The sequence below is a fragment of the Saimiri boliviensis genome, chromosome 13, assembly GCF_048565385.1.
Source record: "Saimiri boliviensis isolate mSaiBol1 chromosome 13, mSaiBol1.pri, whole genome shotgun sequence".
In the NCBI taxonomy this organism is placed as follows: Eukaryota; Metazoa; Chordata; class Mammalia; order Primates; family Cebidae; genus Saimiri; species Saimiri boliviensis.
Genome location: NC_133461.1, coordinates 72,051,674 through 72,068,556, shown reverse-complemented (window position 1 = coordinate 72,068,556; position 16,883 = coordinate 72,051,674).

Below are 16,883 nucleotides of genomic sequence, written 5' to 3'. Positions count from 1 at the left end.
AAACCCTTTCTTTGGAGAATGAAGAAACAGTTATTTCCAGCCCCAGAGACGCTTATAAGAGTTAGCAGTAAGAATGCGTTTAAAACGCAGAAAACCCGCTTCTTCCAAATTCATCTGCTGTGTGTTGGTTCCTTTTAGGAAGTTACATCCGTGTTTAGATTCAGCGAGGTAGAGACACGTTTCTTCTAAAAGCTGCGTTTGGACATTCCAGAGTGGATGGGAGAACAGGCTGTAAAGAGAAATACCTTGCCCTAAAACCAAAACGGAGCTATCTAGCAGAATGGTGGTCAATGTGTGCATTCAACTTACAGAGTTAACCTGTTGTGTGTTTGCAGCAGTTCAGAAACCCTTTCTTTGAGAATGAAGAAACAGATATTTCCAGCCCCAGAGACGCTTATAAGAGTTAGCAGTAAGAATGCGTTTAAAACGCAGAAAACCCGCTTCTTACAAACTCATCTGCTGTGTGTTTGTTCCTTTTAGGAAGTTGAATCCATGTTTAGATTCAGCGAGGTAGAAACACGTTTCTTCTAAAAGCTGCGTTTGGACATTCCAGAGTGGATGGGAGAACAGGCTGTAGAGGGAAATACCTTGCTCTAAAACCAAAATGGAGCTATCTAGCAGAATGGTTGTCAATGTGTGCATTCAGCTTCCAGAGTTAAACTGATGTGTGTTTGCAGCAGTTCAGAACCCCTTTCTTTGGAGAATGAAGAAACAGTTATTTCCAGCCCTATAGACGCTTTTAAGTGTTAGCAGTAAGAATGCGTTCAAAACGCAGAAAACCCGCTTCTTACAAACTCATCTGCTGTGTGTTGGTGCCTTTTAGGAAGTTGCATCCATGTTTAGATTCAGCGAGGTAGAAACACGTTTCTTCTAAAAGCTGGGTTTGGACATTCCAGAGCGGATGGGAGAACAGGCTGTAAAGGGAAATATCTTGCTCTAAAAACAAAACGGAGCTATCTACCAGAATGGTTGTCAAAGTGTGCATTCAACTTCCAGAGTTAAACTGATGTGTGTTTGCAGCAGTTCAGAAACCCTTTCTTTGGAGAATGAAGAAACAGTTATTTCCAGCCCCAGAGACGCTTATAAGAGTTAGCAGTAAGAATGCGTTTAAAACGCAGAAAACCCGCTTCTTACAAACTCATCTGCTGTGTGTTGGTTCCTTTTAGGAAGTTGCATCCGTGTTTAGATTCAGCGAGGTAGAGACACGTTTCTTCTAAAAGCTGCGTTTGGACATTCCAGAGTGGATGGGAGAACAGGCTGTAAAGAGAAATACCTTGCTCTAAAACCAAAACGGAGCTATCTAGCAGAATGGTTTTCAATTTCTGTATTCTACTTCCAGAGATAAACTGATGTGTGTTTGCAGCAGTTCAGAAACGCTTTCTTTGGAGAATGAAGAAACAGTTCTTTCCAGCCCTAGAGACGCTTATAAGAGTTAGCAGTAAGAATGCGTTCAAAACGCAGAAAACCCGCTTCTTACAAACTCATCTGCTGTGTGTTCGTTCCTTTTAGGAAGTTGCATCCATGTTTAGATTCAGCGAGGTAGAAACACGTTTCTTCTAAAAGCTGCGTTTGGAAATTCCAGAGTGGATGGGAGAACAGGCTGTAGAGGGAAATACCTTGCTCTAAAACCAAAACGGAGCTATCTAGCAGAATGGTTGTCAATGTGTGCATTCAACTTCCAGAGTTAAACTGATGTGTGTTTTCAGCAGTTCAGAAACGCTTTCCTTGGAGAATGAAGAAACAGTTATTTCCAGCCCTAGAGACGCTTATAAGAGTTAGCAGTAAGAATGCGTTTAAAACACAGAAAACCCGCTTCTTACAAACTCATCTGCTGTGTGTTGGTTCCTTTTAAGAAGTTGCATCCATGTTTAGATTCAGCGAGGTAGAGACACGTTTCTTCTAAAAGCTGCGTTTGGACATTCCAGAGTGGATGGGAGAACAGGCTGTAAAGAGAAATACCTTGCTCTAAAACCAAAACGGAGCTATCTAGCAGAATGGTTTTCAATTTCTGTATTCTACTTCCAGAGATAAACTGATGTGTGTTTGCAGCAGTTCAGAACTGCTTTCTTTGGAGAATGAAGAAACAGTTATTTCCAGCCCTAGAGACGCTTATAAGAGTTAGCAGTAAGAATGCGTTCAAAACGCAGAAAACCCGCTTCTTACAAACTCATCTGCTGTGTGTTCGTTCCTTTTAGGAAGTTGCATCCATGTTTAGATTCAGCGAGGTAGAAACACGTTTCTTCTAAAAGCTGCGTTTGGAAATTCCAGAGTGGATGGGAGAACAGGCTGTAGAGGGAAATACCTTGCTCTAAAACCAAAACGGAGCTATCTAGCAGAATGGTTGTCAATGTGTGCATTCAACTTCCAGAGTTAAACTGATGTGTGTTTGCAGCAGTTCAGAAACGCTTTCCTTGGAGAATGAAGAAACAGTTATTTCCAGCCCTAGAGACGCTTATAAGAGTTAGCAGTAAGAATGCGTTTAAAACACAGAAAACCCGCTTCTTACAAACTCATCTGCTGTGTGTTGGTTCCTTTTAAGAAGTTGCATCCATGTTTAGATTCAGCGAGGTAGAGACACGTTTCTTCTAAAAGCTGCGTTTGGACATTCCAGAGTGGATGGGAGAACAGGCTGTAAAGAGAAATACCTTGCTCTAAAACCAAAACGGAGCTATCTAGCAGAATGGTTTTCAATTTCTGTATTCTACTTCCAGAGATAAACTGATGTGTGTTTGCAGCAGTTCAGAAATGCTTTCTTTGGAGAATGAAGAAACAGTTATTTCCAGCCCTAGAGACGCTTATAAGAGTTAGCAGTAAGAATGCGTTCAAAACGCAGAAAACCCGCTTCTTACAAACTCATCTGCTGTGTGTTCGTGCCTTTTAGGAAGTTGCATCCATGTTTAGATTCAGCGAGGTAGAAACACGTTTCTTCTAAAAGCTGCGTTTGGACATTCCAGAGTGGATGGGAGAACAGGCTGTAGAGGGAAATACCTTGCTCTAAAACCAAAACGGAGCTATCTAGCAGAATGGTTGTCAATGTGTGCATTCAACTTCCAGAGTTAAACTGATGTGTGTTTGCAGCAGTTCAGAAACCCTTTCTTTGGACAATGAAGAAACAGTTATTTCCAGCCCCAGAGACGCTTATAAGATTTAGCAGTAAGAATGCGTTTAAAACGCAGAAAACCCGCTTCTTACAAACTCATCTGCTGTGTGTTGGTTCCTTTTAGGAAGTTGCATCCATGTTTAGATTCAGCGAGGTAGAAACACGTTTCTTCTAAAAGCTGGGTTTGGACATTCCAGAGTGGATGGGAGAACAGGCTGTAAAGAGAAATACCTTGCTCTAAAACCAAAACGGAGCTATCTAGCAGAATGGTTGTCAATGTGTGCATTCAACTTCCAGAGTTAAACTGATGTGTGTTTGCAGCAGTTCAGAAACCCTTTCTTTGGAGAATGAAGAAACAGTTATTTCCAGCTCCAGAGACGATTATCAGAGTTAGCAGTAAGAATGCGTTTAAAACGCAGAAAACCCGCTTCTTACAAACTCATCTGCTGTGTGTTTTTTCCTTTTGGGAAGTTGAATCCATGTTTAGATTCAGCGAGGTAGAAACACGTTTCTTCTAAAAGCTGGGTTTGGACATTCCAGAGTGGATGGGAGAACAGGCTGTAAAGGGAAATACCTTGCTCTAAAAACAAAACGGAGCTATCTAGCAGAATGGTTGTCAAAGTGTGCATTCAACTTCCAGAGTTAAACTGATGTGTGTTTGCAGCAGTTCAGAAACCCTTTCTTTGGAGAATGAAGAAACAGTTATTTCCAGCCCCAGAGACGCTTATAAGAGTTAGCAGTAAGAATGCGTTTTAAACGCAGAAAACCCGCTTCTTACAAACTCATCTGCTGTGTGTTGGTTCCTTTTAGGAAGTTGCATCCGTGTTTAGATTCAGCGAGGTAGAGACACGTTTCTTCTAAAAGCTGCGTTTGGACATTCCAGAGTGGATGGGAGAACAGGCTGTAAAGAGAAATACCTTGCTCTAAAACCAAAACGGAGCTATCTAGCAGAATGGTTGTCAATGTGTGCATTCAACTTCCAGAGTTAAACTGATGTGTGTTTGCAGCAGTTCAGAAACGCTTTCCTTGGAGAATGAAGAAACAGCTATTTCCAGCCCTAGAGACGCTTATAAGAGTTAGCAGTAAGAATGCGTTTAAAACACAGAAAACCCGCTTCTTACAAACTCATCTGCTGTGTGTTGGTTCCTTTTAGGAAGTTGCATCCATGTTTAGATTCAGCGAGGTAGAGACACGTTTCTTCTAAAAGCTGCGTTTGGACATTCCAGAGTGGATGGGAGAACAGGCTGTAAAGAGAAATACCTTGCTCTAAAACCAAAACGGAGCTATCTAGCAGAATGGTTTTCAATGTGTGCATTCAACTTACAGAGTTAAACTGATGTGTGTTTGCAGCAGTTCAGAAACCCTGTCTTTGAGAATGAAGAAATAGATATTTCCAGCCCCAGAGACGCTTATAAGAGTTAGCAGTAAGAATGCGTTTAAAACGCAGAAAACCCGCTTCTTACAAACTCATCTGCTGTGTGTTTGTTCCTTTTAGGAAGTTGAATCCATGTTTAGATTCAGCGAGGTAGAAACACGTTTCTTCTAAAAGCTGCGTTTGGACATTCCAGAGTGGATGGGAGAACAGGCTGTAGAGGGAAATACCTTGCTCTAAAACCAAAACGGAGCTATCTAGCAGAATGGTTGTCAATGTGTGCATTCAACTTCCAGAGTTAAACTGATGTGTGTTTGCAGCAGTTCAGAAACCCTTTCTTTGGAGAATGAAGAAACAGTTATTTCCAGCCCTATAGACGCTTATAAGTGTTAGCAGTAAGAATGCTTTCAAAACGCAGAAAACCCGCTTCTTACAAACTCATCTGCTGTGTGTTCGTGCCTTTTAGGAAGTTGCATCCATGTTTAGATTCAGCGAGGTAGAAACACGTTTCTTCTAAAAGCTGCGTTTGGACATTCCAGAGTGGATGGGAGAACAGGCTGTAAAGGGAAATACCTTGCTCTAAAACCAAAACGGAGCTGTCTAGCAGAATGGTTTTCAATTTCTGTATTCTACTTCCAGAGATAAACTGATGTGTGTTTGCAGCAGTTCAGAAACGCTTTCTTTGGAGAATGAAGAAACAGTTATTTCCAGCCCTAGAGACGCTTATAAGAGTTAGCAGTAAGAATGCGTTCAAAACGCAGAAAACCCGCTTCTTACAAACTCATCTGCTGTGTGTTGGTGCCTTTTAGGAAGTTGCATCCATGTTTAGATTCAGCGAGGTAGAAACACGTTTCTTCTAAAAGCTGCGTTTGGACATTCCAGAGTGGATGGGAGAACAGGCTGTAGAGGGAAATACCTTGCTCTAAAACAAAAACGGAGCTATCTAGCAGAATGGTTGTAAATGTGTGCATTCAACTTCCAGAGTTAAACTGATGTGTGTTTGCAGCAGTTCAGAAACGCTTTTTTTGGAGAATGAAGAAACAGTTATTTCCAGCCCTAGAGACGCTTATAAGAGTTAGCGGTAAGACTGCGTTTAAAACGCAGAAAACCCGCTTCTTACAAACTCATCTGCTGTGTGTTGGTTCCTTTTAGGAAGTTGAATCCATGTTTAGATTCAGCGAGGTAGAAACACGTTTCTTCTAAAAGCTGGGTTTGGACATTCCAGAGTGGATGGGAGAACAGGCTGTAAAGGGAAATACCTTGCTCTAAAACCAAAACGGAGATATCTAGCCGAATGGTTGTCAATGTGTGTATTCAACTTCCGGAGTTATACTGATGTGTGTTTGCAGCAGTTCAGAAACGCTTTCTTTTGAGAATGAAGAAACAGTTATTTCCAGCCCTATAGACGCTTATAAGAGTTAGCAGTAAGAATGCGTTTAAAACGCAGAAAACCCGCTTCTTACAAATTCACCTGCTGTGTGTTGGTTCCTTTTAGGAAGTTGCATCCATGTTTAGATTCAGCGAGGTAGAAACACGTTTCTTCTAAAAGCTGCGTTTGGACATTCCAGAGTGGAAGGGAGAACAGGCTGTAAAGAGAAATACCTTGCTCTAAAACCAAAACGGAGCTATCTAGCAGAATGGTTTTCAATTTCTGTATTCTACTTCCAGAGATAAACTGATGTGTGTTTGCAGCAGTTCAGAAATGCTTTCTTTGGAGAATGAAGAAACAGTTATTTCCAGCCCTAGAGACGCTTATAAGAGTTAGCAGTAAGAATGCGTTCAAAACGCAGAAAACCCGCTTCTTACAAACTCATCTGCTGTGTGTTTTTTCCTTTTGGGAAGTTGAATCCATGTTTAGATTCAGCGAGGTAGAAACACGTTTCTTCTAAAAGCTGGGTTTGGACATTCCAGAGTGGATGGGAGAACAGGCTGTAAAGGGAAATACCTTGCTCTAAAAACAAAACGGAGCTATCTAGCAGAATGGTTGTCAAAGTGTGCATTCAACTTCCAGAGTTAAACTGATGTGTGTTTGCAGCAGTTCAGAAACCCTTTCTTTGGAGAATGAAGAAACAGTTATTTCCAGCCCCAGAGACGCTTATAAGAGTTAGCAGTAAGAATGCGTTTAAAACGCAGAAAACCCGCTTCTTACAAACTCATCTGCTGTGTGTTGGTTCCTTTTAGGAAGTTGCATCCGTGTTTAGATTCAGCGAGGTAGAGACACGTTTCTTCTAAAAGCTGCGTTTGGACATTCCAGAGTGGATGGGAGAACAGGCTGTAAAGAGAAATACCTTGCTCTAAAACCAAAACGGAGCTATCTAGCAGAATGGTTGTCAATGTGTGCATTCAACTTCCAGAGTTAAACTGATGTGTGTTTGCAGCAGTTCAGAAACGCTTTCCTTGGAGAATGAAGAAACAGTTATTTCCAGCCCTAGAGACGCTTATAAGAGTTAGCAGTAAGAATGCGTTTAAAACACAGAAAACCCGCTTCTTACAAACTCATCTGCTGTGTGTTGGTTCCTTTTAGGAAGTTGCATCCATGTTTAGATTCAGCGAGGTAGAGACACGTTTCTTCTAAAAGCTGCGTTTGGACATTCCAGAGTGGATGGGAGAACAGGCTGTAAAGAGAAATACCTTGCTCTAAAACCAAAACGGAGCTATCTAGCAGAATGGTTTTCAATGTGTGCATTCAACTTACAGAGTTAACCTGTTGTGTGTTTGCAGCAGTTCAGAAACCCTTTCTTTGAGAATGAAGAAATAGATATTTCCAGCCCCAGAGACGCTTATAAGAGTTAGCAGTAAGAATGCGTTTAAAACGCAGAAAACCCGCTTCTTACAAACTCATCTGCTGTGTGTTTGTTCCTTTTAGGAAGTTGAATCCATGTTTAGATTCAGCGAGGTAGAAACACGTTTCTTCTAAAAGCTGCGTTTGGACATTCCAGAGTGGATGGGAGAACAGGCTGTAGAGGGAAATACCTTGCTCTAAAACCAAAACGGAGCTATCTAGCAGAATGGTTGTCAATGTGTGCATTCAACTTCCAGAGTTAAACTGATGTGTGTTTGCAGCAGTTCAGAAACCCTTTCTTTGGAGAATGAAGAAACAGTTATTTCCAGCCCTATAGACGCTTATAAGTGTTAGCAGTAAGAATGCTTTCAAAACGCAGAAAACCCGCTTCTTACAAACTCATCTGCTGTGTGTTCGTGCCTTTTAGGAAGTTGCATCCATGTTTAGATTCAGCGAGGTAGAAACACGTTTCTTCTAAAAGCTGCGTTTGGACATTCCAGAGTGGATGGGAGAACAGGCTGTAAAGGGAAATACCTTGCTCTAAAACCAAAACGGAGCTATCTAGCAGAATGGTTTTCAATTTCTGTATTCTACTTCCAGAGATAAACTGATGTGTGTTTGCAGCAGTTCAGAAACGCTTTCTTTGGAGAATGAAGAAACAGTTATTTCCAGCCCTAGAGACGCTTATAAGAGTTAGCAGTATGAATGCGTTCAAAACGCAGAAAACCCGCTTCTTACAAACTCATCTGCTGTGTGTTGGTGCCTTTTAGGAAGTTGCATCCATGTTTAGATTCAGCGAGGTAGAAACACGTTTCTTCTAAAAGCTGCGTTTGGACATTCCAGAGTGGATGGGAGAACAGGGTGTAGAGGGAAATACCTTGCTCTAAAACCAAAACGGAGCTATCTAGCAGAATGGTTGTCAATGTGTGCATTCAACTTCCAGAGTTAAACTGATGTGTGTTTGCAGCAGTTCAGAAACGCTTTTTTTGGAGAATGAAGAAACAGTTATTTCCAGCCCTAGAGACGCTTATAAGAGTTAGCGGTAAGACTGCGTTTAAAACGCAGAAAACCCGCTTCTTACAAACTCATCTGCTGTGTGTTGGTTCCTTTTAGGAAGTTGAATCCATGTTTAGATTCAGCGAGGTAGAAACACGTTTCTTCTAAAAGCTGGGTTTGGACATTCCAGAGTGGATGGGAGAACAGGCTGTAAAGGGAAATACCTTGCTCTAAAACCAAAACGGAGCTATCTAGCAGAATGGTTGTCAATGTGTGTATTCAACTTCCGGAGTTAAACTGATGTGTGTTTGCAGCAGTTCAGAAACGCTTTCTTTTGAGAATGAAGAAACAGTTATTTCCAGCCCTATAGACGCTTATAAGAGTTAGCAGTAAGAATGCGTTTAAAACGCAGAAAACCCGCTTCTTACAAATTCACCTGCTGTGTGTTGGTTCCTTTTAGGAAGTTGCATCCATGTTTAGATTCAGCGAGGTAGAAACACGTTTCTTCTAAAAGCTGCGTTTGGACATTCCAGAGTGGAAGGGAGAACAGGCTGTAAAGAGAAATACCTTGCTCTAAAACCAAAACGGAGCTATCTAGCAGAATGGTTGTCAATGTGTGCATTCAACTTCCAGAGTTAAACTGATGTGTGTTTGCAGCAGTTCAGAAACGCTTTCTTTGGAAAATGAAAAAACAGTTATTTCCAGCCCTAGGGACGCTTATAAGAGTAAGCAGTAAGAATGCGTTTAAAACACAGAAAACCCGCTTCTTACAAACTCATCTGCTGTGTGTTGGTTCCTTTTAGGAAGTTGCATCCATGTTTAGATTCAGCGAGGTAGAGACACGTTTCTTCTAAAAGCTGCGTTTGGACATTCCAGAGTGGATGGGAGAACAGGCTGTAAAGAGAAATACCTTGCTCTAAAACCAAAACAGAGCTATCTAGCAGAATGGTTGTCAATGTGTGCATTCAACTTACAGAGATAACCTGTTGTGTGTTTGCAGCAGTTCAGAAACACTTTCTTTGGAGAATGAAGAAACAGATATTTCCAGCCCCAGAGACGCTTATAAGAGTTAGCAGTAAGAATGCGTTTAAAACGCAGAAAACCCGCTTCTTACAAACTCATCTGCTGTGTGTTTGTTCCTTTTAGGAAGTTGAATCCATGTTTAGATTCAGCGAGGTAGAAACACGTTTCTTCTAAAAGCTGGGTTTGGACATTCCAGAGTGGATGGGAGAACAGGCTGTAAAGGGAAATACCTTGCTCTAAAACCAAAACGGAGCTATCTAGCAGAATGGTTGTCAATGTGTGTATTCAACTTCCGGAGTTAAACTGATGTGTGTTTGCAGCAGTTCAGAAACGCTTTCTTTTGAGAATGAAGAAACAGTTATTTCCAGCCCTATAGACGCTTATAAGCGTTAGCAGTAAGAATGCGTTTAAAACGCAGAAAACCCGCTTCTTACAAACTCAACTGCTGTGTGTTTGTTCCTTTTAGGAAGTTGCATCCATGTTTAGATTCAGCGAGGTAGAAACACATTTCTTCTAAAAGCTGCGTTTGGACATTCCAGAGTGGAAGGGAGAACAGGCTGTAAAGAGAAATACCTTGCTCTAAAACCAAAACGGAGCTATCTAGCAGAATGGTTGTCAATGTGTGCATTCAACTTCCAGAGTTAAACTGATGTGTGTTTGCAGCAGTTCAGAAACGCTTTCTTTGGAAAATGAAAAAAAAGTTATTTCCAGCCCTAGAGACGTTTATAAGAGTAAGCAGTAAGAATGCGTTTAAAACACAGAAAACCCGCTTCTTACAAATTCATCTGCTGTGTGTTGGTTCCTTTTAGGAAGTTGCATCCATGTTTAGATTCAGCGAGGTAGAGACACGTTTCTTCTAAAAGCTGCGTTTGGACATTCCAGAGTGGATGGGAGAACAGGCTGTAAAGAGAAATACCTTGCTCTAAAACCAAAACAGAGCTATCTAGCAGAATGGTTGTCAATGTGTGCATTCAACTTACAGAGATAACCTGTTGTGTGTTTGCAGCAGTTCAGAAACACTTTCTTTGGAGAATGAACAAACAGATATTTCCAGCACCAGAGACGCTTATAAGAGTTAGCAGTAAGAATGCGTTTAAAACGCAGAAAACCCGCTTCTTACAAACTCATCTGCTGTGTGTTTGTTCCTTTTAGGAAGTTGAATCCATGTTTAGATTCAGCGAGGTAGAAACACGTTTCTTCTAAAAGCTGGGTTTGGACATTCCAGAGTGGATGGGAGAACAGGCTGTAAAGGGAAATACCTTGCTCTAAAACCAAAACGGAGCTATCTAGCAGAATGGTTGTCAATGTGTGTATTCAACTTCCGGAGTTAAACTGATGTGTGTTTGCAGCAGTTCAGAAACGCTTTCTTTTGAGAATGAAGAAACAGTTATTTCCAGCCCTATAGACGCTTATAAGCGTTAGCAGTAAGAATGCGTTTAAAACGCAGAAAACCCGCTTCTTACAAACTCACCTGCTGTGTGTTTGTTCCTTTTAGGAAGTTGCATCCATGTTTAGATTCAGCGAGGTAGAAACACATTTCTTCTAAAAGCTGCGTTTGGACATTCCAGAGTGGAAGGGAGAACAGGCTGTAAAGAGAAATACCTTGCTCTAAAACCAAAACGGAGCTATCTAGCAGAATGGTTGTCAATGTGTGCATTCAACTTCCAGAGTTAAACTGATGTGTGTTTGCAGCAGTTCAGAAACGCTTTCTTTGGAAAATGAAAAAAAAGTTATTTCCAGCCCTAGAGACGTTTATAAGAGTAAGCAGTAAGAATGCGTTTAAAACACAGAAAACCCGCTTCTTACAAATTCATCTGCTGTGTGTTGGTTCCTTTTAGGAAGTTGCATCCATGTTTAGATTCAGCGAGGTAGAGACACGTTTCTTCTAAAAGCTGCGTTTGGACATTCCAGAGTGGATGGGAGAACAGGCTGTAAAGAGAAATACCTTGCTCTAAAACCAAAACAGAGCTATCTAGCAGAATGGTTGTCAATGTGTGCATTCAACTTACAGAGATAACCTGTTGTGTGTTTGCAGCAGTTCAGAAACACTTTCTTTGGAGAATGAAGAAACAGATATTTCCAGCCCCAGAGACGCTTATAAGAGTTAGCAGTAAGAATGCGTTTAAAACGCAGAAAACCCGCTTCTTACAAACTCATCTGCTGTGTGTTTGTTCCTTTTAGGAAGTTGAATCCATGTTTAGATTCAGCGAGGTAGAAACACGTTTCTTCTAAAAGCTGGGTTTGGACATTCCAGAGTGGATGGGAGAACAGGCTGTAAAGGGAAATACCTTGCTCTAAAACCAAAACGGAGCTATCTAGCAGAATGGTTGTCAATGTGTGTATTCAACTTCCAGAGTTAAACTGATGTGTGTTTGCAGCAGTTCAGAAACGCTTTCTTTTGAGAATGAAGAAACAGTTATTTCCAGCCCTATAGACGCTTATAAGAGTTAGCAGTAAGAATGCGTTTAAAACGCAGAAAACCCGCTTCTTACAAACTCACCTGCTGTGTGTTGGTTCCTTTTAGGAAGTTGCATCCATGTTTAGATTCAGCGAGGTAGAAACACGTTTCTTCTAAAAGCTGCGTTTGGACATTCCAGAGTGGAAGGGAGAACAGGCTGTAAAGAGAAATACCTTGCTCTAAAACCAAAACGGAGCTATCTAGCAGAATGGTTGTCAATGTGTGCATTCAACTTCCAGAGTTAAACTGATGTGTGTTTGCAGCAGTTCAGAAACGCTTTCATTGGAGAATTAAGAAACAGTTATTTCCAGCCCTAGAGACGCTTATAAGAGTTAGCAGTAAGAATGCGTTTAAAACGCAGAAAACCCGCTTCTTACAAACTCATCTGCTGTGTGTTGGTTCCTTTTAGGAAGTTGCATCCATGTTTAGATTCAGCGAGGTAGAAACACGTTTCTTCTAAAAGCTGCGTTTGGACATTCCAGAGTGGATGGGAGAACAGGCTGTAAAGAGAAATACCTTTCTCTAAAACCAAAACGGAGCTATCTAGCAGAATGGTTTTCAATGTGTGCATTCAACTTACAGAGTTAACCTGTTGTGTGTTTGCAGCAGTTCAGAAACCCTTTCTTTGAGAATGAAGAAACAGATATTTCCAGCCCCAGAGACGCTTATAAGAGTTAGCAGTAAGAATGGGTTTAAAACGCAGAAAACACGCTTCTTAAAAACTCATCTGCTGTGTTTGTTCCTTTTAGGAAGTTGAATACATGTTTAGATTCAGCGAGGTAGAAACAAGTTTCTTCTAAAAGCTGGGTTTGGACATTCCAGAGTGGATGGGAGAACAGGCTGTAAAGGGAAATACCTTGCTCTAAAACCAAAACGGAGCTATCTAGCAGAATGGTTGTCAATGTGTGTATTCAACTTCCAGAGTTAAACTGATGTGTGTTTGCAGCAGTTCAGAAACGCTTTCTTTTGAGAATGAAGAAACAGTTATTTCCAGCCCTATAGACGCTTATAAGAGTTAGCAGTAAGAATGCGTTTAAAACGCAGAAAACCCGCTTCTTACAAACTCACCTGCTGTGTGTTGGTTCCTTTTAGGAAGTTGCATCCATGTTTAGATTCAGCGAGGTAGAAACACGTTTCTTCTAAAAGCTGCGTTTGGACATTCCAGAGTGGAAGGGAGAACAGGCTGTAAAGAGAAATACCTTGCTCTAAAACCAAAACGGAGCTATCTAGCAGAATGGTTGTCAATGTGTGCATTCAACTTCCAGAGTTAAACTGATGTGTGTTTGCAGCAGTTCAGAAACGCTTTCTTTGGAGAATTAAGAAACAGTTATTTCCAGCCCTAGAGACGCTTATAAGAGTTAGCAGTAAGAATGCGTTTAAAACGCAGAAAACCCGCTTCTTACAAACTCATCTGCTGTGTGTTGGTTCCTTTTAGGAAGTTGCATCCATGTTTAGATTCAGCGAGGTAGAAACACGTTTCTTCTAAAAGCTGCGTTTGGACATTCCAGAGTGGATGGCAGAACAGGCTGTAAAGAGAAATACCTTTCTCTAAAACCAAAACGGAGCTATCTAGCAGAATGGTTTTCAATGTGTGCATTCAACTTACAGAGTTAACCTGTTTTGTGTTTGCAGCAGTTCAGAAACCCTTTCTTTGAGAATGAAGAAACAGATATTTCCAGCCCCAGAGACGCTTATAAGAGTTAGCAGTAAGAATGCGTTTAAAACGCAGAAAACCCGCTTCTTAAAAACTCATCTGTTGTGTGTTTGTTCCTTTTAGGAAGTTGAATACATGTTTAGATTCAGCGAGGTAGAAACACGTTTCTTCTAAAAGCTGCGTTTGGACATTCCAGAGTGGATGGGAGAACAGGCTGTAGAGGGAAATACCTTGCTCTAAAACCAAAACGGAGCTATCTAGCAGAATGGTTGTCAATGTGTGCATTCAACTTCCAGAGTTAAACTGATGTGTGTTTGCAGCAGTTCAGAAACCCTTTCTTTGGAGAATGAAGAAACAGTTATTTCCAGCCCTATAGACGCTTATAAGTGATAGCAGTAAGAATGCGTTCAAAACGCAGAAAACCCGCTTCTTACAAACTCATCTGCTGTGTGTTGGTGCCTTTTAGGAAGTTGCATCCATGTTTAGATTCAGCGAGGTAGAAACACGTTTCTTCTAAAAGCTGCGTTTGGACATTCCAGAGTGGATGGGAGAACAGGCTGTAAAGAGAAATACCTTGCTCTAAAACCAAAACGGAGCTATCTAGCAGAATGGTTTTCAATTTCTGTATTCTACTTCCAGAGATAAACTGATGTGTGTTTGCAGCAGTTCAGAAACGCTTTCTTTGGAGAATGAAGAAACAGTTATTTCCAGCCCTACAGACGCTTATAAGAGTTAGCAGTAAGAATGCGTTCAAAACGCAGAAAACCCGCTTCTTACAAACTCATCTGCTGTGTGTTGGTGCCTTTTAGGAAGTTGCATCCATGTTTAGATTCAGCGAGGTAGAAACACGTTTCTTCTAAAAGCTGCGTTTGGACATTCCAGAGTGGATGGGAGAACAGGCTGTAGAGGGAAATACCTTGCTCTAAAACCAAAACGGAGCTATCTAGCAGAATGGTTGTCAATGTGTGCATTCAACTTCCAGAGTTAAACTGATGTGTGTTTGCAGCAGTTCAGAAACCCTTTCTTTGGAGAATGAAGAAACAGTTATTTCCAGCTCCAGAGACGCTTATCAGAGTTAGCAGTAAGAATGCGTTTAAAACGCAGAAAACCCGCTTCTTACAAACTCATCTGCTGTGTGTTTTTTCCTTTTGGAAAGTTGAATCCATGTTTAGATTCAGCGAGGTAGAAACACGTTTCTTCTAAAAGCTGGGTTTGGACATTCCAGAGTGGATGGGAGAACAGGCTGTAAAGGGAAATACCTTGCTCTAAAAACAAAACGGAGCTATCTACCAGAATGGTTGTCAAAGTGTGCATTCAACTTCCAGAGTTAAACTGATGTGTGTTTGCAGCGGTTCAGAAACCCTTTCTTTGGAGAATGAAGAAACAGTTATTTCCAGCCCCAGAGACGCTTATAAGAGTTAGCAGTAAGAATGCGTTTAAAACGCAGAAAACCCGCTTCTTACAAACTCATGTGCTGTGTGTTGGTTCCTTTTAGGAAGTTGCATCCGTGTTTAGATTCAGCGAGGTAGAGACACGTTTCTTCTAAAAGCTGCGTTTGGACATTCCAGAGTGGATGGGAGAACAGGCTGTAAAGAGAAATACCTTGCTCTAAAACCAAAACGGAGCTATCTAGCAGAATGGTTTTCAATTTCTGTATTCTACTTCCAGAGATAAACTGATGTGTGTTTGCAGCAGTTCAGAAACGCTTTCTTTGGAGAATGAAGAAACAGTTATTTCCAGCCCTAGAGACGCTTATAAGAGTTAGCAGTAAGAATGCGTTCAAAAGGCAGAAAACCCGCTTCTTACAAACTCATCTGCTGTGTGTTCGTTCCTTTTAGGAAGTTGCATCCATGTTTAGATTCAGCGAGGTAGAAACACGTTTCTTCTAAAAGCTGCGTATGGAAATTCCAGAGTGGATGGGAGAACAGGCTGTAGAGGGAAATACCTTGCTCTAAAACCAAAACGGAGCTATCTAGCAGAATGGTTGTCAATGTGTGCATTCAACTTCCAGAGTTAAACTGATGTGTGTTTGCAGCAGTTCAGAAACGCTTTCCTTGGAGAATGAAGAAACAGTTATTTCCAGCCCTAGAGACGCTTATAAGAGTTAGCAGTAAGAATGCGTTTAAAACACAGAAAACCCGCTTCTTACAAACTCATCTGCTGTGTGTTGGTTCCTTTTAGGAAGTTGCATCCATGTTTAGATTCAGCGAGGTAGAGACTCGTTTCTTCTAAAAGCTGCGTTTGGACATTCCAGAGTGGATGGGAGAACAGGCTGTAAAGAGAAATACCTTGCTCTAAAACCAAAACGGAGCTATCTAGCAGAATGGTTTTCAATTTCTGTATTCTACTTCCAGAGATAAACTGATGTGTGTTTGCAGCAGTTCAGAAACGCTTTCTTTGGAGAATGAAGAAACAGTTATTTCCAGCCCTAGAGACGCTTATAAGAGTTAGCAGTAAGAATGCGTTCAAAACGCAGAAAACCCGCTTCTTACAAACTCATCTGCTGTGTGTTCGTGCCTTTTAGGAAGTTGCATCCATGTTTAGATTCAGCGAGGTAGAAACACGTTTCTTCTAAAAGCTGGGTTTGGACATTCCAGAGTGGATGGGAGAACAGGCTGTAAAGAGAAATACCTTGCTCTAAAACCAAAACGGAGCTATCTAGCAGAATGGTTGTCAATGTGTGCATTCAACTTCCACAGTTAAACTGATGTGTGTTTGCAGCAGTTCAGAAACCCTTTCTTTGGAGAATGAAGAAACAGTTATTTCCAGCTCCAGAGACGCTTATAAGAGTTAGCAGTAAGAATGCGTTTAAAACGCAGAAAACCCGCTTCTTACAAACTCATCTGCTGTGTGTTTTTTCCTTTTGGGAAGTTGAATCCATGTTTAGATTCAGCGAGGTAGAAACACGTTTCTTCTAAAAGCTGGGTTTGGACATTCCAGAGTGGATGGGAGAACAGGCTGTAAAGAGAAATACCTTGCTCTAAAACCAAAACAGAGCTATCTAGCAGAATGGTTGTCAATGTGTGCATTCAACTTACAGAGATAACCTGTTGTGTGTTTGCAGCAGTTCAGAAACACTTTCTTTGGAGAATGAAGAAACAGATATTTCCAGCCCCAGAGACGCTTATAAGAGTTAGCAGTAAGAATGCGTTTAAAACGCAGAAAACCCGCTTCTTACAAACTCATCTGCTGTGTGTTTGTTCCTTTTAGGAAGTTGAATCCATGTTTAGATTCAGCGAGGTAGAAACACGTTTCTTCTAAAAGCTGGGTTTGGACATTCCAGAGTGGATGGGAGAACAGGCTGTAAAGGGAAATACCTTGCTCTAAAACCAAAACGGAGCTATCTAGCAGAATGGTTGTCAATGTGTGTATTCAACTTCCGGAGTTAAACTGATGTGTGTTTGCAGCAGTTCAGAAACGCTTTCTTTTGAGAATGAAGAAACAGTTATTTCCAGCCCTATAGACGCTTATAAGCGTTAGCAGTAAGAATGCGTTTAA